At 41.3% G+C, this 27451-nt stretch overlaps 1 long non-coding RNA gene across 1 annotated transcript in view; it reads right to left on the bottom strand.

The window, feature by feature from the left end:
• Positions 1-10829: 10829 nt before the first annotated feature.
• Positions 10830-27451, bottom strand: part of LOC111554631 — a 21416-nt gene continuing 4794 nt past the window's right edge. The window contains exons 2-4 of the long non-coding RNA XR_002735295.2: positions 25414-25657; positions 23372-23592; positions 10830-10946 (exon numbers count right to left, since the gene is read on the bottom strand). This is a non-coding gene — a long non-coding RNA (uncharacterized LOC111554631). The remainder of the gene's footprint in view (positions 10947-23371; positions 23593-25413; positions 25658-27451) is intronic.

Below are 27451 nucleotides of genomic sequence, written 5' to 3' on the forward strand. Positions count from 1 at the left end.
AGGAACCCATAATCTTCACTCCAAGGACAGTCACAGTGTCAGATCACAAGTTTACTAATCTGGTGTTCGGCTCCATCTTCATTTCTGGGATCTAGGGATTTCCTTTTTTTCTGGCAAGCTTAGCAAAATATTTCAAAAAATTTTTACACACTTTATTTGGCTTCTCTCACAATTTGTAGTCGGAGAGTTTCAGGTTATCTTAGTCTACTCTTTTACCAGAACTAAAGATATTCTATGTATTTGGGGTATGTGCGCATATGCACAATAGCATATGTTATGCATGTTTAAAACATGCACATAAACTAACAACTCCCACAATTCCATAAGGTCAAATTTCTATAAGAAACTTCTTATTATATAATAACCAAATCACTCATAGTGGTTTCTCCTTCTCTGATTGAACCCTGACTAATGCAAAATTTGGTACTAAGAGTGGTTTTGTTGTTTGCTTCTAAATGTGCTTGAAAATGTGTGGAAAACAAAAAAACAGCTCAGGACTAAATTCCCAGCTCAAGATCTACATAAGGGGCCTAAAATATGTGACTACCCTAAAAGAAACCTTTATCTCCTTCTGCCTTAGGGCTAAGATTTTCAAAAGCCACACCCAAACAGCCCAGAACAACAGGTGGCTGACTTACAATGCAAATTGACTTCCCTTCCTCATAGAGTCTCCTATGTTAAAGTTAGGGTATTCATTAGCAAAGAGGCTGAGTGCAGTGGTTCACATCTGTAATTTAGTACTTCGGGAGGCTGAGGCAGGAGAATTGCTTGAGGCCAGAAGTTCCAGAACAGCCCGGGGAACATAGCAAGACCACATCCCCACAAAAAAAGTTTAAAAATTATTCAGATGTAGTGATGCATGCCTGTAGTCCCAGTTGCTCAGGAGGCTGATGTGGAAGGATTGTTTGAGCCCCAGAGTTTGAAGCTGCAGTGAGCTATTTTATCACTGCATTCCAGCCTGGATAACAGAGTGAGACCTTATCTCTAGAAATGTTTTTTAGGACTGGCATGGTGGCTCACGCCTGTAATCCCAGCACTTTGGGAGGCCCAGATGGGCGGATCACAAGGTCAGGAGTTCGAGACCATCCTGGCTAACCCGGTGAAACCCCGTCTGTACTAAAAATACAAAAATATTAGCTGGGCGTGGTGGCGGGCGCCTGTAGTCCCAGCTACATGGGAGGCTGAGGCAGGAGAATGGCATGAACCCGGGGAGGCGGAGCTTGCAGTGAACCGAGATCACGCCACTACACTCCAGCCTGGGCGACAGAGCGAGACTCCGTCACAAAAAAATATATATATATATTATATATATGTATTTGATAAAGAATGGAACCCTGAGTGTTGGGAAGTGAATATATGGATAAATCCCAATGAACCTGGTCAATTCAAACCCCTTAACTCTCTTAAGTCTCCTTTGCCAATAGAAGCAGCCCTTCCTCCCCTAAGGAGATTAGTCTTCTCTTACCTAAAGAGCCTATCATTACCTCTCCTGAGATATTTTGCTTTGCTTGGAACTCCTGAGATATTTTGCCTTACCTGATCTTCCTCCAGCCCTAATCCTACCACTGTTCACTGCTCCTTTTCCTACACCCAAGTCTCAGTGGGTTTCTGTATGAAGAAGACTCATGTGGTCAAGACACAAAGTGTGACTTAAGAGGCGATACAATAAACACCAAATGAACTGAACTATTTTACCAGTTTTCACCAACAGAAATCTAAGTAACAACCAATTCCCAGCCTTGAGCCGGTTCACAGACCCAGAACACCTTGAATAAAGAAGAGACTGAGTCCCCTTGAGTAAGGACCATGCTATCCAGATAAAACATATAGATACTAAATCTTCCTCTTAATTTTCCCCAAAGGGACTTATGGCCTTTATCCAGGCAATTGAGCACTGCAGAAAGAAAAATGATCAGGTTTTTCAGTGAATACTGGACATCCACTAATTACTGCAGACCAAAAGCACCACTGTGATCCATCAATCAATAGGACTTTATGGAAGTCAATTGATGAGTGGGATTTTGGCTCAAGTCTGTCTCACAGCAGCCCCCGTGGGTACCCTAACCATTTACAAAAGCATCACTGTATGCCATTGAGGTTTTGTGGCTGTTATGCAATATTATTGTGACAGCTGATAATTGATATAATTAAGAATATTTAGGTGAGGCTAACAACTGTTAGAATGGCTATCATCAAAAAGACAAAAGTTAAGTATTTGCAAGGATGTGGAGTAAAGAGAACCCTCACAAACTGTTGGTAGGAATGTAAATTAACAACGCTATTATGGAAAACAGCATAAAGGTTTCTCAAAAAATTAAAAATAGAACTACCATATGATCCAGCAATCCCACTACTCGGTTTATATCCCAAGGAAATATAATCAGCGTGTCAAAGAGATATCCTCACCGCCATGTTTATTGCAGCATTATGCCCAAGAGTCAAGATGTGTAATCAACCTAGGTGTCCAGAGATGTTTTGAATGTGGTATAAGCTTGTCTAACCTGTGGCCCATGGGCTGCATGCAGCCAAGGATGGTTTTGAATGCAGTCCAACACAAATTTGTAAACTTTCTTAAAACATTATGTTTTTTGCAATTTGTGTTTTAGCTCATGAGCTATTGTTAATGTTAGTGTATTTTATGTGTGGCTCAAAACAATTCCTATTCTTCCAGTGTGGCTAATGGAAGCCAAAAGATTGAATACCCCTGTAGTATACATACACAATAGAATACTATTCAGTCATAAAGAAGAAGGAAATCCTATCATTTGCAACAACATTGACGAAACTGAAAGACATTATGTCAAGTGAAATAAGTCAGGCACAGAAAGACAAATACTGTATGATCTTACTCACATGTGAAATCTAAAAAAGTTGGTCTCATAGAAGTAGAGAGTAGAACAGTAGTTACAAGAGACTGAGGTGATTGGGGTGGGTGGGGGAGATTGTTGGTCAAAGGCTATGAAATTTCAGTTAGATAGGAAGAAAAAGTTTATGAAGTCTATTACACGACATGGTGACTATAGTGAACAATGTATTGTCTTCTTGAAAAAGGCTAAGAGAGTGGATATAAAGTATTCTTACCACACAAATGATAACTACGTGAGGTAATGCTAACGTTAATTAGCTAGTTTAGTCCTTCCACAATGTATATATACTTCATAATAATATGTCATACACAATAAATACTTAGGATTTTATCTATCATTAAAAAATTTAAGACTATTTAGAGGTGGCTAAATTTAAAGGATGTGATTTTCAGATGTAACATATGGTATTTATTAGCCTTATTTACAGACTAGGAGATTAAAGAGATAAGGGAAAGATAATTTACTTGTTCAAGGTCTCAAAAGATGATACTAGAAAGTGTCCGGTTGTTATTCTCTGGGTAATAACGTACAAAAGTAAGATGTAATTATATTGCAGATAGGTTATCATGTCCTGTTTAACTAGAAGACATTTACAAAGTAGGTGGTAAGATATTAAACATTATGTTCTTTCTCTGCATTTTTCTATAGACTGACTACCATTTAACCACAATAATAGTTGCCTATCTCTAGCTTTAGTTCTCTGTTTAGTGTCTTACAGAATGTGTTGTAACTATAATACTACTGATTTGCTTTATATCAAAGCACGCCCAAAACTGTGAGCCACCCTTTCCTTTAAGGCAAATTAGTGGAGTCCAAGCTCAGCTGTGTGTAGACAGAGTAACAGGCCACAGCAGGGAAATTTCTGTAGCACAGGAGCACAAGAAAATCTCTTTGTCCTGACTGGACTCCCTCACTGGACTCCCTATGTACCTACTTTCTACTATTCTTATTATTCTTATTCTATTCTATTCTATAATATTCTATAATATATTCTATATTATAATACATTCTATAATATAATTATATTATATATAATATATTATATATTCTATAATATAATTATATTATATATAATATATTATATATTCTATAATATTCTATAATATATTCTATAATATTCGATAATATAATAAGAATTATATTATATTCTTATTATCTACTATTCTTATTATACTTTCTACTACTTATTATTAGTCACGCTTTGGGTTCTTACATTAAAAGGAACTGGTAAAATTCAAGTATTTCTTGAGAAGGGTGCCATAAAACACAGAGGATTTTCTCCTACTGGCTAGAGGCTGTGGGGGAAGGGAAAGTATGTAGAGAAGAAAGGTCAGGCCCAGTGAGGCCAATAGAAGACAAGCCAAGGCAACAGACAACCCTCTGGCTGGAGTCTGGGAGACCTTCGGGGACCTTCTCAGGAGGGATCATGGAGGTTAGCAGTAGGCTTGTCTGCTTCTTCGTTTGAAGGGGGCAGATGACTTCTTTCTAGGAGTTGGAGTGGGATATGATCAATGCCAAGAAGTGAAGCAGAACAAAAGTGGTAAAATGGTAAAGATCATTCATCAGTTAGGTGTTAAGACCGGGTGCTGGTCTCCAACTTTGCCACAGATGAACTGCCTGACTTTGGGCAGATACTTCACCTCTCTGGCCTCACTCCTCACCCTCCAAATGAGAGCCCTCCAGAGGATCTTTCCTGATTTCACATCTGGTGAAATGTGCCCTGGCAGAGCCCCTGGACCTAAACAAGAAATGCAACAGAAAAAAATACTTCTAAATCCCAAGTCTCAATGTCTAAACTGTGATTTCTGAGTAGAAATGCTGTGTTTGCCACTGAGAGTGACCACATCCAACAATAATAGACCCTGGTTCCTTACTATGAGGCAATGTGCACATGGCTCGATGTGGTCTGAGCCATCCCTGGCACCTGCAGCCCTTGTTGACTTAACGGCACTGTTTCCAAAGAAGATTACTGTAAAGCCATCTTTGCTGTGATGTTCAAGGTAACAGGTGGTTGTGGTTTCTGCATGGGTCTCTATGCTCAACATCTTGCTTACTCAAACTTCTGTTCAAGTCATACCAGTCTCCTGGATGGAGCAGTCCTGAATCATGCCACCAGTTGTAAGACCCCTCACTACACACTACACTACAAATATTGTTCCTAATCTCTTCAGGATCAAGCTTCAGAGTTTATTCACCAAAGAGGCCCACAACTAAGCCATACTCCTCTAACTTGGAGGAAACAGCTGTTATAACTGTACTTTCTAGGTGCTTTCCAGTTTTCAAAGGTCTTTGTAAATTCTTTGCAAATGCTGATTAATTCTCTCAACAGACCAGTAAGGAAATTTCTATAGGAAAAGTTTTTCCATATGACAAACTGAGACACTAAGCCTATGAATTACCCTTTACTACATTACAGGTTGGCCTGAGCCTAGATCGCAAGACACGAAAATGGTATAATACTCTCTCCCATGACACTAAGTCTCTTACATCTGAAAATCCCTGAGGCATTTGCAAATCTCCCAGACTCCATCTTTACAGCCAAGAATGTATCTCTGTAATTCTGTCTGACAAATATGGGCTAGTCAGTCTCATTCAATGAACACTGCATATCAACAAGTATTTATGAGACTTCATTTAGCACACTTCCACTTACCAGAAACACACACATCTTTGTACCAATATGCAGGAACGATCATCACAATCGGTCTATACCATCTCCCACTCTTAGGCAATAACATAAGACTCCTCCCAGCTAATATGTTAATGTGTAGAAAATACCAGATGGATCCCAATTTTTCTAGCCAAACTTATGACTTCAGAGTGAGGAAGAAAGTCTCCCAAACCTGTCCTGCTTGGAATACTCACGTTAATTCACATCAAGTGGTAGAAAATGATTAGGTTGCTCATGAAGCCTTTGGCCCTACTCTGACCAAATTTCCCATGGGCAACCTAAAAACTATATCTGAGAGTTCCTCTAACAAAGAAACCCACAGCTCACCCATACTCCCCTAACTTTGGAGGAGTTGGCCAGAGTGAGGTCAAGGAGAGGAAGGGAAATTATCTGCATGTATGCAAAGGGAGTGTTCTCTTGAATGCAAGATGTATCCTTGAACATTCACTTTGAGTTCAGATATGCCCTGGCAGGCATTTGGGCATTTGGTTTGCCCAATATCCTATGAAATAACTTGTACTTCTTTCATTGATCCAGAAAGAGTAAATCATGGGGTCTGCCTGAAAATTTAATCAGGTGAGGCTTCCTGGCTTCATGAAGGCATCAGTTTACAGTGGGAAACTTTCTCTCCTCACACATTCCTTTAGTAATCAGGACAAGTTGTTTCAGGAGACAGTCTCAACATTAAATCGATTCTCCCCTTTCATTGTTACTGGCCATGCCCTAATTCAAGCCCGTATCACAAATCTCATATGAATTCTTGCAAAGTTCCTAGAAGCCCAGACTTCTGCCTCTACGCTTGCTCTCTTTAGTCCATTCTCAACAATGCCATGACAGTGTTCTTCTCAAAACGAATTGTATGTGCTTCCGACCAAAAAAAAAAAATCCAAACTGTGTAGTTTGGCACTCAAGGCCCTTCAAAATGTAGTCCCAACTTGGATTTCCAGTCTCCTTGACCACATCTTTATGTGTCCTTTTCTCTGGACATATCTGAAGGGATAGCATCAATTTCTTACTGCCACATTAATTCTGTGTAACCAACATCCTGAACTCGATGGCTTGAAACAATAATTTCTTCTCAGGCTCCCAGTCTACAGTTTGGCTGGAGTGGCTCTGTTAATATGTTCCTCATGGGACCCAGGTTGAAGGGGGATCAGATACCATCAGCTACCATCAGAAAAGTGAGCAGAAGTATGTGATGTATCTTGAGGCTTAAATAGCTAGTAAGAGACATATGGTCATTTTTTTCCCACATTCCACAGGCCAAAGCAAGTTACATGGCAAAGTTCAACATCATGAGGCAAGGATATATATTCTACCTCTAGTAGGAGAAACTGCAATATCACAGAGCAAAGGGCATTGATGCAAAGAAAGATAAAGAATGGGAGACAAATTTCTATTGCTAAATAATAAATTATCCTTAAAAGAGCAGATATTTATCATCTCACAGGTTCTATGGGTCAAGAATCCAAGAGGAGCCCAGCAGGTGGTTCAGGATCTCTCATGAAGTTGCAGCAAGCTGTCAGGCAGAGCTGCAGTCATCTGAGGCTAAAGGATGTGCTTTCCAGCTCACTCCCACGGTTGCTGGCGGACTCGCTTCTCCACGTGGGCCTTTCCAAAGCCTGCCTGAGTGTCCTCACAAGTTGGCCGCCAGCTTCCCCCAGACTGAGTGATCCAAGACAGAGAAAGAGAGCCCAAGACAGAAGCCACAGGATCTTCTAACTTCTTCGGGAAATGCCACACCATCACATCTTCTGTATTCTATTGGTCACACAGACCAACTCTGGTCCACTGTGGAAGGGGGCTGTACAAGGGCCTGAAAGCTAGGAGGCAGGGGTCATTGGAGCCATCTTGAAGACTGGGATCACAGCTCCCATTTTAATATAACTTAGTTATCCTCATAAACTGTGAAACGTTTCCACACTTCTGTATTATTGGGTCTAAATCACTTTAATCAATACAGGTAACAGCAGTTGTACAAAATCCTTTGTTAAATCAGGCTAATTTTCATACCAAACGTAGTAGCCATAAATGTTAATGTCAATAGTTTTTTACCTTTTGGCTTTTTTGCATATCTGTCATCCTGTTTATAAGTTTTCTTCACACCAGCACGTACCCATTACCACTTATTCCCTATCCCCTAATCAACCAGGTGAATTCTCAAATATCACTTTCTCTAGTAAGTCTTTCCTGGCTACTGCACACGTGTGAGGTTATCCTCCTATGTGTGCTCAAAGCATTCAGTACGCACCTCAATTAAAAGTCTTTAACAAATTCTCCATGACACCACAGAGTATTTGTTTTCTTCTTCAACTTTTTAGTTACACTATGAGATTTCCAGGGGCCAATATTTGGTAACAGTGACTCATTAAACATCTGAGAAAAAAGCGAGAGGGATTAAATGAGAAATGGAGAGAACACAAGGTCAACTCCTGATAGGTTTTCAACATTGTTTCCCTACCACCTGCTGGTTAACCTCCTCCTACCTGCCAGGTAGGTGTTGATGTTTCTATAGTCATCATCTTAGTTAATCCTCACAATAACCTGGTAAATGAAAATTATTTGGGGAGAAGTTAATTTTCAAGTTCAGAAAAGTAAGTTTCCCAGCACACAGTAAAACCAGAATTTCATCCTTGACTCTTTTATTACAAAACCATGATTTTCACAGCACCCCATACAGCCTCTGTGGGGAAGAGTCCCACGGTTTCCACTCCATGGAGCAGTGCATCCTCTGCTCAGTAGAACTGATTCTCCCATTTAGGGATCTTGCTGTGTCAGTCCTTGGAAATTGTTCCGTAGGGCATTCCTTGACTGATTGTTCTTTTTGTGCCCTGATCGGGGCTCCAGAACCTGCACCTGGGAAAGCCTTGGAGCACTCTCTCTCATCTAAGAGGGTCAGTTGTATCTGGAGGGGTACGGAAATTACAGAGGAGCTTGAAGAAACCCAGAGCCCTGTAGGCAAGCATAGCCCAGCAGCAAAGTCCAGCTTCCCACATACTCTGATATAAAGATGAAAAGGGGCTGCTGTAGGCATCTCACTCCAGATGTCCATCACTGGAGCCAGGCAGAGAGCCCTGTGGGTTTTGACATTTCAAGGTCACAACTCCCAGGAAAGTTGTGAGGATGAAATGAATGGTCTACATCAAATCATTCAGAGTTCTTTGAAAGAAAACTGCTGTATATATTCATAGCATAGTTTTGAAAAATCATTATTTTTTAAATTTCTTTTTTTTTCCGATCAGTTATCTTGGGTATGCATATATACATACACACATACAAAACACGCAAGCCAGGCACGGTGGCTCACACCTGCAATCCCAGCTACCCGGGTGGCTGACACAGGAAGATGGCTTGAGCCCAGGAGACTGCAGTGAGCCATGATTGTGCCACCCAAGTCCAGTCTGGGCAAGAAAAAGAGAGACCCCCATCACTTAAAAATAAATAAATAAACAACCAAAACACACAAAATAGATATATTGATTTTAGATAAATTAAAAATTGAATCATGCTGCAGTTATGGAGGAGGCAGGTATTATAGTCTTGTCTTTTTTCCCCCCTTTTTATTGGCCTCCCGCTTCCCACCTCCTATCTATCCTCACAGCACTAAAAACCTATTAGGTATCCTTCTATGGCTTTTTCTCCCTGCTCACATGCATACTTATACTATCCTAAGGTTAAGTCATTGCTTGTTTAACAATAGAACTCATATTATGCAAGCATTTCAGCACTCTGCATTTCTTTTTCAACAATATCTCACAGAAATTCCCCCAAGTCAAACGGGATAGTTCTAAGTTATTATTTTTAAAGTTTCATGACATGTTATGATGTGGATGGGCCCATATTTTTTTATCCATCCTCATCTTGATAGACACTTACTTGTCTCCAGATTTTTTTAGTGTTATACACAAAGCATCAATAAGATTTGTAGATGGAGTTCCACATTTTGGAGTTTTGTTTCTGAGACCCCAGGAAAGGGATTGCTGCCTCAGATGGAATATGTATTTTGGTTTTCAGAAAGTTTTTCAGTCTGATGGAACTAAAGTGATAACTCATTGTTATTTTGAAATGTGCATTTTCCTGACTACTAGTGAGAGTAAGCACTTCTTCATGTATTTGTTAGCATTTTGATTTTTTCTTTATTGAATTTCTTTTCCATATCATTTTCCTTATTTTTATTGAATCATTTGTCTTTTTCCTTACTACTTTATGAGCGTTCTTCAAATATTACAGACAAAAATCTTGGTCTTCTACATTGGAGCTATATTTTTCCATATTTATCATTTGTTTCTTGATATTATTTATGGTCTCCTCTGACATCACTTTTATTTTTGTGTGTGTATATATATATATATATGCACACATTTATATATATTTTTGTAGTCTCTGGCTTTCCATCTTAGCTAAGAAAATGTCCTCTCCTCCTAAATTATTCATGAAGTTTTCTAGATTTGATTGTATGTTGTTGCATTGTTTTGCATTTATGCCTTTAATCCATCTGAAATATATTTTGTTTTTGAACATGATGCAAGATAGATTCTAATTTTATCTTTATCCAGATAAAGAAAAAATTATGCCAACACCATTTCTATAAAAATCCCTTATTTTCTCATTAGATCACCTTTGTAATATATTAAATCCTCACGTATGCTGACATTGTTTTCTGCTTTCTTTATTCCATTGTGCTGGTCTATTTCTCCATTCCTATGACAGCGTCATCTTTATATGATTAGAAGCTGTTTTGCTATCTGCTAAAGCAAATCTAGCTCCTTCTTTTTAGTCACACTTTCCTAGCTACTTTTGGACACTTGTCCTTCTATATGATATTTAAGATGACTTTTTTCCAATTTCAAAGAGAAAAATCTATTGAGATTCTCTAAAATTGATTAAATTTTTACATTAGTTTTAGAAAAAATACAATTCTAAGCCTCCATATTCAAGAACAAATTATGTCTTTAATAAATTTTGTATAATTGTCATTGCTACTTAGAATGGAATATTTTCTCTGTGTTCATTTTAGGTGCTTATGGTAATATAGGAAAAGCTAATGAATGTCTATATATTTATATTATAAATAACCATGAACAAAGTCTTTTATTTATTCTAGTACTTTTTTACTAGGTACTGCTTTTCTAAGTATACAGTTGCAGATCCAGCAAAGGGCATTATTTTGTCTCTTCTATTCCAAAGTTTACACAAATTATTCTTTTTACAAAATATTACATTAACTGGAATCTCTAAGTCTAAGAAAGACTATTCACGACAGTCAATCTCATCTAGATTTTAACTGGAATGGTTTTAGTAAGGTTGTATAATTTTGGAAAATAATTTTATCATTGTCAAGGACGTCATTTCCCAAATATTCTTCACTCGGTGAGAGCTGTCCAGGGATTTCTCAGGTAGCAGCATGTCTCGGAAGAAAAGGTGATGAGACAGAGAATTGAGATACCAGGAGTGGTGGAGGACAGGGTGCTTCTGGGAGCACTCCACTATGAGAGCAGAGGCCAGGTTACATGAAAGCATCTATGTGCCAGTAGGGAATCTCTACCTGCCAGCAAGTCAACAGGTCCTCCCTTCTCCCATCTATAGAATCACTTACTTCCAATTGTTCTCTTCAGTTCATCCTGAACCCAGCTTCTAATTCCTTCTCATTCCACATCCCTGGATATGGAAAGCCCAGCCCCACCCCAGCTCTCCGCAGGCTCTCCCTTCCATCATCCTGAGGACCCCTGAATCCCACTTCTTCCTCTAAGTGAGACCCTCCTGAGCATGTGTTTCACTATTTTTACAGGTCTCACTACTTACTACTAACTGAAGACAAATTCCTGTCCAGACAAGGTGGCTCACACCTATAATCCCAACACTTTGGGAGGCTGAGATAGGCAGATCACTGGAGCTCAGGTGTTCGAGACCAGCCTGGGCAACATGGAGAAACCCTGTTCATTTTAAGTGCTTATGGTATTATAGGAAAAGCTAATGAATTTGTTTATATTTATCTTATAAATAGCCATGAACAAAGTCTTTTTAAAAATACAAAAAAATTTGCTGGGTTCAGTGGCATGCCTGTGGTCCCGGCTACTCAGGAGGCTGAGGTGGGAGGATCACTTGAACCCAAGGCTGCAGTGAGCCTAGATCATGCCACTGCACTCCAGCCTGGGTGACAGAGTAAGACCCTGCCTCAGAAAAAAAAAAAAAAAAAAACCTGACAACTCAGACACTGCACAGGAGAACCATTTACTTTTGTTGTGAAGGGCTATCCTCTGCATTGTAGGATGTTTAGCAGTATCCCTGACCTCTACCCACCAGATGCCAACAGCACCTCCCTTTCCAGTTGTGAGAACCAAGAATATCTACAAACATTGTCAAATGTCCCCTGGTGATGATGAGTTGAGGTGGGGATGGGTGGGGGTGGGTGGAAAGGAAGCAAAGTCACCCTATAGGGAGCCACCGCCCCAGTCTGTATACCCTGAAGCATGACACCTAGAGTTGCCTATGTATCAAACAGCTCTTTTTGCAAATCATTGTCTGTAGATTGAAGCATCTGCCCTTGTCACTTTCAATTTGGAACTTATTTGAAAATACTGCCTCTTTCCTCTCTTCAAAGAGATCTTAATACATATGGCTTGCTTCTCTTGACTGGCAGTCACCCAAGCCTCTTGTTGAAGGATGATGGCTCAGAGATCCTGAAAGTTAATTTCGTGTGTGCCACATCAGGGTCAGTTCACACCAATGTTACCTATTTTAAGTTGCAAGAGTGGGATCCTTTTTATTTAGCTCGCTGGTATATCACTCAGCATGAAGCTACATGTACTTTGGTTCCTATTGATGATGGAGATAAAATATGTGCAACTTTCAGAATTGCAATTTTCAAAAGGAAATTAGCTTTCCCCTGAGCAGCCTCACACTGCAGTTTGGCTGATGACATCCTAGTAAACAACCTACAAACAAACTCTTGACTTTGGAAATAAGTAGGAGCTATTTATAGGCAAGCAATAATTTTCAAGTGGGTTAAGTCAAGGGGAAAAATAAGCTGAGAAAAGTCAGCAAGGAAACTCCCATTTCACTCAATACCTTGAAGTGAGAAACTGTAGGGCCATTCACCAAAATGGAAAGTTTGCGTCACTATTACTAATGGAGGAATGATGTCTTGGTGAATTTTTAACTTGTTGAAAATGCCAAACCATTTTATATGAAACAGCCACAATTTAAAACATAAAACATGAAGGCATATCCTCAAGACTATGGAAACAAGGAGATTTCAGCCAGGATCTTGGAAGTATCAATCAGATAACAGGTATCCCAATAACTGAGATGCTGGTAAAAGGCCATCTGCTGAGAATGTGAGGTTTCCCACTCTGAGACTGTTTGAGAGAGGAGTCTGTATTCATGTGAATGTAGAGCCCCCTCTGCATTTTGAAAGGGTATCATGTCCCTGCTGTTGTCTTCTTACTAAGGAAAATCTGAAAACTTTCAATTGTCCTTGGAGGAAGGGCAAGCCAGGATAGGACACGGGCTGCAAACAGCTCTGGTGACAAGGAGGCAATATCCTAACAGGGGCATCCTAATGGGCTCTGCAAAGGCAAAGATGGGATCTTGAGGAAGTGGAGCTGTTGGCCCTTGGCCAGGGACACAATCTCCTTTCCAATCAGCTTTTCCAGGCTGCATCTTAGGGCTTCTGAGATCCAGGGCTTCCGTGGCTCCTAAATTCACTGGAACTTAAGACAAAGTTGATGGCAAAGAGCAACAGCTGGTTGATGGGAAAGTGTGACTCTTCGTTCCCAGGGACAGGGATAAACCTTGCTATCTTTTAAGATGGTAATGATCTCAGCATCTAAGACCTATATGAGAGAGATATAGATACTGTTCATCATGATCTGGAACCAGCAAACCTCTTCTGTAAAGATCCAGGTAGTAATTATATTAGGCATTGCAGGCCACATGGGCTCTGTCACGACTATTCAATTCTGCCAATGGAGGACCAAGCAGCCCTAGACAATATGTAAAAGAATGGACATGACTATTTCCCAATAAAACTTTATTTACAAAATTGACAGTGGGTCAGATTTGGCCCATAGGCCACGGTCTGCCGACTATTGATCTTGATGAGTGACATCAAACACAGCTAAATGTCCCCACCTAAATCGGTCAGTCCTCCCAACCTGTCTGGCCCTTGCCCTCATCTTCTCTCTTAATGCTTCTTCCTAACCTCAGTCTTTCCCTGCTCCAATAAACATTTCCATTGCTGAAGATATTACCCTCTTAAAAGATATCATTAATCCATCACTCCCCACCTTAAAAACCCTTAATAGTTTCCCAGTGCTTAGAGTAAAACGATCAAACTCTCTCAATATAGCATTCACATCCCTCCCCAATCCACTAGGCCTTCCCCATGCACATCTCGAGCTCTCACCATGGTGGCAAAGACATCTCTCCCCAAACACGCCAGGCAATTACCCGCCTCCAAACTTTGTCTAGACACGTTCTCTACCTTGTGCTACCATTCCCACAGTCCCTACCTGTCAGTCATTCTCATTCTTACACTGTCACTTCTAATTCACTTTCCCATGAAGCCTTTCCTTTCCGTCTCTGATAAATGATTTGCTCCCTTCAAGAGCTCCCACAGAATTGTTTTATCCCTTAAAACAGTATGCCTTGAGTTCCATTTGCTGCCTGAGTCATCACATGCCTCTTTGCTATTCCTCATTTATATATGCCACAGTATGTTCAATTCAATCATTTGATCATTCACTCATTAACAGATAGGTTTTGCATACCCATTGTATGTTTTGCAGTCTCAGGCTAGTGGGGGAGAGACAGATACACATAAACAAATAAACCATTTGCTATATTAGAGCATTTCAGATAGAGAGAAATGCCAGTTAAGGAAAACAACACAGTGTAATTTGTTAGGAAGAGTGCGAGTGTGGTTAGGGGCAAAGCTATTTTTCCCAGGGGAAACAGGGAAGGCCTCTCTGAGGAGATATTGTTGAACTGATACCAAGTATTGATGCTAAATTGAATATTGAATAGTGAGAAGCAAACATTTATACAAAGCTCTGCACAGAGAAAACACTTTTAAGTGGCCCTTGAATTCGTAATAAAAATGTTCCATAATTTAATAAATTAAAATATAGTTATTAAAAAGGAATGAAGTAGGTATAGCTATACAAGCACATATGAAAAGATATCTAAGATATGCTGTTAAGTGAAAATAAAAGCAATCTACAAAAGTATGTAATATATATTTTCATTTCTGAAATTAAAAATATTCATACGTAGACGCATGTTAATCTATGCCCAAGAAAGTCCTGGAAGGATACACAAGTAAAAGTTAAGAATGGTAGTTTCTGGGGGTGATAATGAGAGATTTTGATACTTTTGCTTTCCATTTTACACCTTTCTGTACAGTTTGAAATTTTTGCAAGAAGCAATTTTTACAATATTTTTGGCAAAAAGATTTTTGCCAAAAAATCAATTTATCATAAAAAATTTACCTTCACAAAGGCTTCTTCAGTGTTTTTCAGTCTGTAACTTATGAATACATTTTCCCTGACATACAAAGAGAAAATTCTTCTCCATTGTCCTTTCCATTATTGAAACTTGTGTGCCTCCCCATCTCCATCCTTTCAATACCCTTAACACACATACACACCCAGAGCTGCTATGCGCCCTCACAATTCAGAGGGCATTGTTTTCGATATTCCAGCATCCCAAGACATTAATTGAAACTCTGCTCTAAACAGGCTGGGGTTGCCAGATAAAATACAGGACCAACAGCTAAGTTTGTTTCCAATTAACAGTGAATATTTTTTAACGTGTGATTTTCTCAAGTATTGCATACTAAAAAAAAAAAAAAAAAAAAAAAAATACTCAAAAGTTACTCTTTGTTCATCTGAAACTCAAATGTAACTGACTGTCCTGTATTTTTATTTGCCAAATCTAGCAACCCTAAGGCAGCCACACGTCCTGAATGAAAGACACTAAAATCTTAAATGAAGGACATTACATCTTCTCCGTGAATCTACCGAGGTAGAGGAATAAAGGTACACTTTTCCAAACCCTGACTCTGCCAACATAGTTAAACATGGTCCCATGGCTCTCCTTTCACTGTCTTCTCAAAGACATATTTACGTATATTAGGGTTTAATTGTATGTTTTAATATACCTTCTCTTGTCCTTCCTGGAGCCTTGTCGACATCCATGCTGCTTAGATAGAACATCCAGCAGAGAGAGGCAGACAGTGCCTTATCTTCACATGCCCAGAGCTAGAACTCAGCATATCTTTTGGGCAGTGGTGCTGAGCCCTGACGCACACTAGACTCACCTGAGAAACTTTTCAAACATACCCAACCCTAGTCTCCACCCCAGATAAATTAATCCAGAATCTTCAGCAGTGGGAGCCAGGTGCTCTGCAGTTCCCCAGGTGATCCTACGGTACAGCCAGCATTGTGAACAATTAAAAGTAATTACTTTAACACCGAGGCCATCTGTGCTCCGCCCTCAGGCTTAAGTCCCATAAAATGGTGCCCTTCAGATATTACGTGCACACAGATAAGCTTGGGATGCTGTCAAAATGCAGATTCTGATTCCACAAATCTGGGGTGGGGTCTGAGAGTCTGCATGGATAACAAGCTCCCAGGTGATGCTGATGCTGCTGACCCTTGAGACATACTTAGAGTGTCTTTTTTTACTAAAAAAAAAAAAAAAAAGAACCAAACCGAAGTCATTGCCACTTTTTACTTTACGATTCATCTAATAGGGAAAATATTATAATGAGATTGATAATAAAAACTTTCTTTGGATCCACAGCCATCCTAAGACGAGCACCATATGTGCACTCCAGTTTCAAGTGGCAACTTCTCTGGATTCATTTCCTACCCGTAGGAAGCTAAACAGAAAATAACATTAGTTCAAGTTTCAGCAGACAGATCGTTCTCAGATGGGAATACTCAGAAACTTCAGGCTAAACCCCTGCCCAAGGGTCATAAAACCCCTACAGATATGCCAGGCTTAGGCTATGGGATAACTTCTCACAACTATTTTCAGATAGGAGCAACAAGATTTTAGTGGAACGGCTGGGGATGTGCTGCCTAAGGTCAGGGAGGTGGGTTACATGGCCTCAGAATGGCCCTGCAGCCTTATGGGGCCATAACTCAGCACTGCTCCCATAACAGCCTGGGCATAACTCAGCACTGCTCCCATAACAGCCTGGGCTGGTTCTCCAAGCAAAATTTCCATATATAATGGACAAAGTTCCTGAGGTTCTAGTTTGTATTTCTCCTCTCCCACTGACCAACTCTGTGACCTAGGACATGTTATGTTGCTTAAGCCTTAGATCCCTCAGATCCTCTGCAAAATGAAAACACAAGTGGATGTTTAGATGAGATTATATGTAAAGTATTTAGTCAGCACAGTGCCTGGCACATTGGCAGCACTGAATCTTAGCTATTATTATAGGTCCTCCTACGTCTTTAAGTGAGATGAAAATACTAGCCTTGGTGTGAGCCTCTCTCTGCTCACTCACAGCGAGGAGCTGAGCAGCTGCATTCAACACAGCACTGAGATCAAAAGTTCTGCTGCCTTCTGGGCTGCCTTTTCATTTACTCTGTGTGAAGGACAGCAATTGGTGCCCAGAGAGAAATACAATAATAATCACACTGTATCTGTACACATGAAGAAAATAGATCAGGCTTGAAGGCAAAGTGCAGCAGATTTTCTCCCACTTCACGGGAAGGGAAGTTTGCCTTGTGACCAGAGCTACTTCCTTTTGAGGCCAGGGAAGAAAGAACTAAGGCCAGCTTGAGTTACTCTGTGTACCCTCTATAGGAGCAAAGGCTTAGTGTGGTGCTATTAGTGAGGTCTGCAAATGGCAGGGGAGAGGAGCCAGTGAAGAAAAAGTACCATAGGTTTTTAATATGGATGAGAAGCTGCCTGCTTTCTCCTAAGCAAATGAGGAAGGAGAGAAGTAAGGAACGCAAAACTATTTGCAGGTGGTCTCTGGGATAAAGGGATACACAGTGGAGGTGACATCCTGAGCCACATTTCAGTACAAAACCTACCAGTATTAAGTCTGGCTGCTGGGAGACCATCTCTGATTTGCTTCAGCAAAGAGACAATAAAAATGTAAAAATAGCAGATAACCCTTGAAATTCCAGTGTCAGCCCCGAAGAACAGCTTCCAAAGATGAAGAGTGGGTGGACTTCCAGAGACACAGATTTAGATTTCTAACTTTAGCCTGAACTTTCTGAAGCTTCTCAGCGGTACCAGGAAAAAGATTTGGTGTGAAGGAGGCTAAGAATAGCAGCTCAAATCAGACTGTGGAATTAGATGAGTTGCAATCAGCCATGTGTACCCCCAGTGTCTTTCCCTCCTCTCCAGCCTCGCTGGGACAGGGACACCCACAGAGCTGGAGAGTTGGAGCTGTAAGAGAACAATGACAACAAGAACTGACAATTCCTGAATGATTAGGACTTGCAGGCTGTATGCTAAGCACTCGATAGATGGGTTCGTTTAATACTTCCAATATTAGGAGTAACTCCACTTTACAAATGGAAATATTTATACTTAGAAATATCGACCGGGCGCGGTGGCTCAAGCCTGTAATCCCAGCACTTTGGGAGGCCGAGACAGGCGGATCACCAGGTCAGGAGATGGAGACCATCCTGGCTAACATGGTGAAACCCCGTCTCTACTAAAAAATACAAAAAACACTAGCCGGGCGAGGTGGCGGGCACCTGCAGTCCCAGCTACTGGGGAGGCTGAGGCAGGAGAATGGCGTAAACCTGGGAGGCGGAGCTTGCAGTGAGCTAAGATCCGGCCACTGCACTCCAGCCCCGGCGACAGAGCGAGAACCCCGTCTAAAAAAAAAAAAAAAGAAATATCAAGAAACGAATCCAAGGTCAACCAGCTGGTTAAGTGGTGGAGCTGGAAAAAAGATCCATAAAGTGATGAGAAATAGAAAACTGGAAAGAAGTAGAGGACTGAGCACCTTAATAGGAATAGGGGAGCTTCAGGCATTGAAAGGGCTAAATAATGGGTAGCATGGGCTGCTTTCCACCTCTACTGGAAATGAGTAGAGATTTCTTAGACTACAGCAAGGAGAAATTTGGTTAGACGACGAAGAAAAAAAAAAACCTCCTGGATTGCAACACTGTGTGACATAACCTTCATTGTTAAGAGAGGATGATTAACCTGCTGAGTTAATTTTTAAAAAGGGGTGGGGGAAGGTGGTTTTGTGCTTCTCCAAGTGTGTTTCACAGAACACTAGCTCCTAAAGATATTAATAGGAATAATCAAATATACTCAGGAAATATTGTGCTAAATGGAGTCAAACAGGTTTCTTTAGTGAAGGAGCTCCAAGAGCTTTATTAGCTCAGTATGTTGTGAAACTCTAGTGGTGAAATAGAGTAGGTGGCGTTTCCCAAACTTATCTGACCAGAACCCTTTTTCAAACTAGTCTTTCCTCAAATATACTTGGGGGAAACCCTGGAGTTTTCTGAGATGACTTAAGTATGGAACTTTCTGGAAGCTGGGGACTTGCTACTCCAAGTGAGTCCATGCACTTCATTATCATTATCATTGTAAGCATCACTTAGGGGCTTGTCAGAAAGCTGGAGCACTTTCTTACAAGTATCTGGCGCCTTGGTGCTCCTCCATGGGGCTTCTCTACAAGGAGAGCTTGGACTTCCTCGAAGCATAGCATTCTCAGAGAACTGGACTTCTTCCATGGCAGCTGGCCACCAAGATGGAGAAAACAGATGCTGCCAGATTCTCAACCCCACCCCAGACCTACAGAATCAGACTCTGCTTCCTAACAGTATACCTTGATGATTTATTATATGCAGATTAAAGCTTGAGAAGTTCAAAATTTCTTCAAGCCTCAGGATATGGTTACACACAATTCTACAGTAACCATATCCGTAACATTAACTGTCTGCTATATAACAAACCGCCTGAAAATTTACTGTCTTGAAACACTAATGACTTATTTTTCACAATTTTGTAGGTTGACTTGGCTTAGTTGGTGGGTTCTTCTGCCTTTAGTAGGCTGAATTCATGGGCTAGACTGCCAAGGCTTCACTCTTGTATCTGGCGCCTTGGTGCTCCTCCATGGGGCTTCTCTACGAGGAGAGCTTGGACTTCCTCAAAACGTAGCATTCTCAGAGAACTGGACTTCTTCCATGGCAGCTGGCTTCCAAGATGGAGAAAACAGATGCTGCTGATTCTATCAAGGCCTGGCTTGAAAGTCCTAGAACAGCACTTCTGCTGCATTCTACTTATTAATCAAAACAAACCACAAGGCCAATTAGATTTGAGGAGAGGAAAAATGGTTTCCGCCTCTTGATAGGTGAAATGCCATGCATATACAAGGCAAGGAATTGGTAATGGCCGTCTTTGGAGACTATCTACCATACTCTCTACCCCTCTTGAGTGATATTAGATGCTGTACATGGTCCCTTCTTAAACTCTAAGCACTTGAAAAATGCTTTAATATGTGTCCCAGACTGGCTCTTCCTCCAAGGTAAACGGGAACTTTAACCCTTAACCCACTTTACAAAGGAAAGGTATGTCCCATTTATGGAATGTCAGTGCCAGGGGTGTGGGGAGAGGTGTTAGATCTCATTCTTCATCAACACCAACCCAAACCATTTATTCTAAGCCTACTATGTGCCAGGAACTTGGTTCTGCATATATAGCAGTATATAGTATAATGTACAATTCTAAGAGTACTTTCTCAATGATTTCCTTTTCCTACCCTTTTAGTGGTAGGCGACAAACACTAAACTAGTAAATCATTAAATAAACAGAATAATTTTGGAAAGCAATAAGACTATGAAGAAAATGAAATAGTGTGATGTGATTGTGAGTGACTTTCTAAGTTAATTTAAATTAGGAGGTCAAGGGATACCCCGTGGAGGGAGTGTCATTAATTGAGACTTGAAGGATGAGGAGGCAGCTGCTTGACAAGCTGAGATCAGAGCAGCCAAGAGTGCAGTTGCAAAGGCCCTGAAGCAGGGATGGGCTCTACATGCCTAAGGGGCAGAAAGCAAGTCATTGGACCTGGTCCAATCTACATCCCTCAAGGGGCAGGAGCCTGAGATGAGGCAGGAGGAGTGGGTGGTGGGGTCAGGCGTTCACAGGGCTCTGTAGGTAAGAGTGAGAGTATCTCAGGACTTCCTGACCACCATGGAAAACCACTGGACAGTTTAATGCAGATGTGACACAGCTTGATTTGCACTTTTACAAGAAGACTCTGGCTGCGTGAGAAACAGATTATAGAGAAAGGGCCGGGTATGGTGGATCACGCCTGTGATCCCAGCACTTTGGGAGGTCAAGACGAGCAGATCACTTGAGGTCAGGAGTTCGAGACCAGCCTGACCAACATGGTGAAACCCCATTTCTACTAAAGAATACAAAAATTAGCTGGGTGTGGTGGTGAGAACCTGTAATCCCAGCTACTTGGGAGGCTGAGGCACGAAAATTGCTTCAACCTGGGAGGTGGAGGTTGCAGTGAGCTGAGATCGTAGCACTGCACTCCAGCCTGGGTGACGGAGCAACACTCTGTCTCCAAAAAAAAAAAAAAAAAAAAAAAAAAAAAATTATGTAGAGAGAACAGAAGCAGGGAGACCAGTTAGGAGGTGAATGCAACATTCCAGGCAGGAGGAAATAGCAGCTTGCACTAAGGTGGGGCTCCGGGTGCTGACGAGCCAGGTGGAGTATCCCTGTCCTCGCCAACCTCCTACCATCAGGGAAATGCAGTCAGACATCATCCCAGACCCTGTGGTTCCAAGTGAAGAAATATGTGTCCTGATTAGGGCTTCACAGGGTAGAACATTGCTCCAAGTCTCTTATCTTTTCTTTTATTTTATTGGGTTTAGATGATGAGGATTAGAATAAAATTTTCCTACATATCCTTTTGTGTCTGGAAATATGTGACCATAAGACACTTTATTTCCTTCCTTAATCTTCCAGGGTCCTGACCCAAAACCCAAATTGGTCCAAATTAGGTCTGATCTGCATCTACTGCAGCGGAAGTTGAGTATAATACCACAGTGAACCCCGGCAGCACTTTATGGCATGGCTAGTTGATATTCACTAACTACCTTTGCTCATGTTTCAAATATGTTTGCAAGGCCATCCATCACCTCTCGCATTCAGAGATTAAGCAGAAAGAAGCTGCTCTATGATTCCTTCTCCCCACTCGAACACAGAATGTCCACAGATGCCATAGCTGGTGGCCACCCCAATCCCATAGGTACTCTTTAGTTGTGACAGCAGGAAGTGACAAAGTTTGTATTTATTATTTCCATGATATTATCATATTTTAAAATCATTTACATGTTGCTGATCTTGCAAGCCATGGGCATGATATATAACACGTTCAATTTTCCCAGGTAGTTTCCATTTTTATATTCAATGTATATCATCTAATTATTATACATTGATGGTTCATTCAATGTATAACAAAACAAATTTCATATTTTATACTTCTCTAGTTTCATGTAAGCTCCAAAATCAGGGAAAAAAAGCTACTTGTCAAACCCTCTCTCTAAATTTTGTTCAGAAACACAATCACTATAAATAATCTCTGCCTCTGAGAAAGTTTCAATAGGCGTAACTTTGTACATCATTGACTCCTTCAAAATAAAATATTTGTCTACTACGTGCCAGGCCTGTGCCAAAAAACTCAGCATGTAATGCAGTTTTGAGCATGATGCTCTAATCAATTAAGAACATAATAAATGACCTTTGTTCATTATAAGCGAATTTCGTTCTACTCTGTTGGGTAGAAGTTGTACCAGATAGATCAGGTAAACAATGTGACAGGGAAAGAGACCAGGAGAACAGAAGGCTCTAGCAACACATAACTTATTTCTGCCTTTATTTATTTCCCCAAAACCTTTCTTAAAGTCTGCAGCTAACAGAACAGGCAGTTTTGGAGCCTTGACCCCAATGCCTATTTGTTCATGGGTTGGTAAGAGAAAAGAGATTTAGGTTCCCTAGGGGCTCATCAATAAAGAAAAAAAGAATGACTTTCTCCTCCCTATTCCTCTGGGAGCTTGGAATAACCGTCATGTTCTGTCTGCTACGTTCCAGAAGCTGTTACTTATGAGGTAAGACAATAGGGTTGATAGTAAGCTGGTTTGATATGGTAAGGAGGGGGAGAGAGAGAGAAAGTGGGGAGGAGAGAAGTAAGAGGGGGCAGGAGAGAAAAAGTGGTTAAATAAAGAAAAGAAGAGCAGTGATAAGAGACTGTTAGAAAGGCAATGATGAAGTCAGAATCACAGAATCCTGAATGAGAAGTGCAAACTTACTTTTCCAATCCTCTTTTCAAACATAAAGTAGGCTGGGCATGGTGGCTCATGCCTGTAGTCCCAGCACTTTGGGGGGTTGAGGAGGGAGTATCTCTTGAGGCAACATATTCAAGACCAGCTTGGGCAACATAGTGAGACCCTGTCTCTACAAACATTTCTTTTAATTAGCTGAGCATGGTGGCATGCACCAGTAGTCCCAGCAACTGGGGGCTGGGGGTGGTGGGGAAGGGCTGAGGTGGGAGGATCACTTGAGCCTGGTGAGTTGTGAATGTGCTACTACACTCCAGCCTGGGTGACAGAGACCTTGTTTCAAAAAAAAAAAAAAAAGAAAAGAAAACAAACTGAAGTGACTGAGGCAGAGCAGCAGAGGTGAGACCGGGGGACCTGGCTTTTCTAATTCTCAGAGACTTTTTTCCCACGTTAACTTCATTACATTGTGATTTTGAGGATTTTGAGAAACTCCAGGTATGTCCAACTCCTACATAGCACCTTGCACTCTGTAAATATTGAATGGCACTTACCCAGGCAGTGGTGATGATAGCAATCATATCAGTATTAGCACAAAGCTTTCCTCGGGTCTCTGAGTAGCTTTCAATAAGGAAAAGTCAGTGACAAGGGCAACAGCCAGGGTATAGAGCCTTGCTGAGATCTGTGGTTTATTTTTAGTTTGGAACTCCTCTCAGTTTCAGTTCTTTCTCCACGGGGTTTTCTCCTTTAAAGCTGTTGTGTGGGATGCAGGTGGCTGTGGGGAGGAGAGAGAGACTTCTAAAAACAAAGGAAAGAATGGTTTTCAGCCACTCAGGATAATGGCACGGCACAAACCTAACCAGTGGCAGCTCATTGATCTGGAGCTAGAGGGGGTGCAAGAGAAGGAAAGAGCAGAGAGAAAAAAAGGGACGCCTTACAGAACTGCTGAAAAGAGGAAGGCCTCTGGAAAATGACTGGCACAGGGCATTTTATAAAATTTTAAAGAATAAATACATAAATAACTCTGCTTCCTGCTCTGTCTCTCATGATCCAGTTCTGGACACAGAAAAGAGGCTTCAACATGCAGGAGGAGAAGATGCAAAAAGAAAAAGTGGAAAAGAACGTGTCAATTCCCCTACTGCCTATATGTCCAGTTGAAAGGAGAGCTATTTAAGCACTCTGTTTGTTGAATGACTTACTGGGGATGAAGGCTATTTCCATAGGCTAAGAGGTCCCTTATCTCTCCCCCTCAATCCACCCTTTTCTTAAAAGCCAGGTTAACCTTCCTAATGTTTCTGGGTAAGTCATATTTGTTCCCAAAACTGTCCATGGTTCCCAATTCATACAGTTTTCGTCAAGCCCAGTGTCACAGGCTGATACTCAGGCCCAATCTATTATACATACCAGCTTTGTCTCATACCATTCCCCTTTAGACACCATCTGCTCTCCACCCTCTGCCTAACTGTTTCCTAATTCCCAAACACATTCCATGCTTCTCCAGTTCTGTAACTTACTCCTGCTGCCTGGAATAACAGCAGTAGGAAGAGTCTGGACACTTAGCTTTAAATCCTACCTTTATTAATTTATTAGCTGTGTGACCTATAGCAATTTTTTGAACCATTTAGTCCCATTCCTTCATCTTTTAAATGAGGGATTATAATATCTACCTCACAGAGTCATAGAGATCAAATTAGATAACATCGTAAAAGCACCAAATATAGTAGGTGCCCAATAAACGTTGGTCCCTTCTCTTTATTATCCTTCTATACTGAGTACAAATATTACCTCCTTATTACCGTAGGCAGAAGAGCCTCTCTCTCCACTGCACTGAGCAAGTAGTTACGGGAGAATATTCATGGCACATTGAGGGAGGTACCAGGTCAACTAAGTCCATCTTGGAAGCAAATGGGCTGGCAGATGATGTGGTCATATGTTCTCAGACACAGACACTTGCAGTTGTAGAGCTAGAAATCCTTACCGATTATATAACCAGATCTCCTGTTTTATAGATCAGGAAATGGAGGCCTAGTGAGAAGTCAAGACTGGACTCCTCTCTTTTGCTCTTTCCTTTTTACCATGACTTGAATAAAGGCCAAAATTCACTGAGCCATCCAGAGGTCCAGGAATGTCCTGTGTTGAGACTGGAACAGAGCTGTGAGCCAAAGAGCTTCTTCAGAAATGTCCAGTCCACTGCCTTTTTTCCATACAGGGATGCACATTTTACCCACTCAACACTTATTGGGCTTCTACTAAGTGTTGGGTCCACACCTATAAGGAAGATATTCAAATGTCTGAGACAGCCATCATCCTGCCCTTAAGACTGACAGCCTAGCTAGAAAGGAGTCATGTGTTGAAACAATAGCCATGCAGTATGGGAACCATGTGCACACCCCCATAGGAGCACCAAAAGATAGGGTGGTGCTCCCTAGGAGAGCAGAAAAATCATCACAAAGAAGGAGAAGGATGACTTGGAACTTGAAGAATAAGCAGCTCGCTGTGTAGACAGATGTCGGGAAGGGCATTCTCATTTGATCATTTATTTTCATTCTCCATACAAACAATGACAATAGCACATGCTGGAGGTGAGGCTGCACACCTGTGTCTGCTGGCAACTTCCTTCTCATCACAATGGAAGATTCCGCTCCAGAAAAGGCAGCCAAGGACTGTCTCAGGCTGTGCCAGGGATATTTATGAGCCAATTGCCAGTTACTCAATATTTTTCTTACTTTATAGGCTTTCCATTGATTACTTCTAAGGGTTCCCACATCACCTTCTTTATTACTGGGATTAAGGTGGGTCTAGATAGGATAAATCAGAAGCTTAGATATAGACAATTCAACCTAGAAAAAAAAAAAAAAAGACAAAATTAAGTAGGAAAGCTCCTAAGTTAGAAATAAGTGGGTAACCTCTCAAATGGTATCTTTGCACAATGGGTCAGTCTGGGGCTTCCAGAAAGCAGATGCAGATGCCAAGATGGAGTTGGAAGTGTAAGAGATTTATTGGAGGCAAGACCTGTGAAAGATAAAGAGAAACAAAAAGAAGAGTGAATGGAGAAGGCCTTCAGTCCACAACAGAGGTTTGACGCCTGTGAAAAGAAAGGGGAAAGAAAGAAGGAGGAGTGAGTAGAAAGTTCAGCTGCAAAGATTGCCCGGAGAGGAGAAATGACTGGCCTTTTACCCTGCTGAGCTCAGTCATTGGAGAGGGCAACCCGGGCAGGGCATGGCCTCAGGAATGGGCCACTGACAGTGCACCTCACAGCAGGTTCTCTCTCTTTTTCCTCTTTTTTTCGAGATGGAGTTTCGCTCTTGTTGCCCAGGTTGGAGTGCAATGGTGCGATCTTGGCTCACCGCAATCTCCACCTTCCAGGTTCAAGCGATTCTCCTGCTTCAGCCCCGCCGAGTAGCTGGGATTACAGGCATGTGCCACGATGCCCGGCTAATTTTGTATTTTTAGTAGAGACAGGGTTTCTTCATGTTGGTCAGGTTGGTCTCGAACTCCCGACCTCAGATGATCTGCTCTCCTCAGCCTACCAAAGTGCTGGGATTACAGGCGTGAACCACCGACAGCAGGTTCTCTCTTAAAGGGAGACCTGAGGCAGTGCCTCCCCGTGGCTGCTGAACACTTGTGTCACCCCACAGCAAAATAATTTAGAGGGGAATTTACTGTGCTAATAGATACTAGAAACTTGTTGTAGGTATGCAGGGTGTAAACACGGATCTTAAGATAAGAGATTAGGCCGGGGGTGGTGGCTCACGCCTGTAATCCCAGCACTTTGGGAGGCCAAGGTGGGCAGATCACCTGAGGTCAGGAGTTCAAGACCAGCTTGGCCAACATTGAGAAACCCTGTCTCTACTAAAAATACAAACTTAGCCAGGCGTGGTGGCACATGCCTGTAATCCCAGCTACTCGGGAGGCTGAGGCAGGAGAATCGCTTGAACCCCAGAGACAGAGGTTACGGTAAGCCAAGATCACACCATTGCGCTGCAGCCTGGGCAACTAGAGTGAAACCCCATCTAAAAAAAAAAAAAGATAATAGATTAATTATAAACTTTAATTGCTAGTTAATTAATGGTATACCTGGCGGGAAAAATTCTATCACTAGTGCTGCATTATGACTGGTCTGGGCTGACCAGTCTTGAGCTCTCAGCTCTTTATGAACCAAAACTCCCCACCCTCTAAGCAAGCCACTGATCACTAAATGAAAAGAATTGTAAGTCAAGTTCTTAGCTAGATATAGAGAGAGAATGGGGTAAGGGAAAAAGAATAATCCACTAGACCTTGAACACTATGAGTATAGGATTCCACTGGTCTTGTCCCCCAATGAATCACTAGCTGTTCCCATATCTGGCACATGGAAACCCTCAATAAATATAGGATAAATGAATTAGATAAACAGATGAATGTCACCCACCCTCTCCAAATACAACATTTCTCTCTAGCACTTATCCGTCCCTGTGTTTAGCTTCTCAGAGATACTAATTTTGATTGTGTTTCCTATATTCTTTTTACACATCATGCTGTATCCACTGGGGTTCATTGTGGTAAAGAACAGAATCTTTTCTTTTCTTTCTTTCTTTCTTTCTATTCTCTTTCTTTCTTTCTTTCTTTCTTTCTTTCTTTCTTTCTTTCTTTCT

The sequence above is a fragment of the Piliocolobus tephrosceles genome, chromosome 6 (genome assembly GCF_002776525.5).
Source record: "Piliocolobus tephrosceles isolate RC106 chromosome 6, ASM277652v3, whole genome shotgun sequence".
Lineage (NCBI taxonomy): Eukaryota > Metazoa > Chordata > Mammalia > Primates > Cercopithecidae > Piliocolobus > Piliocolobus tephrosceles.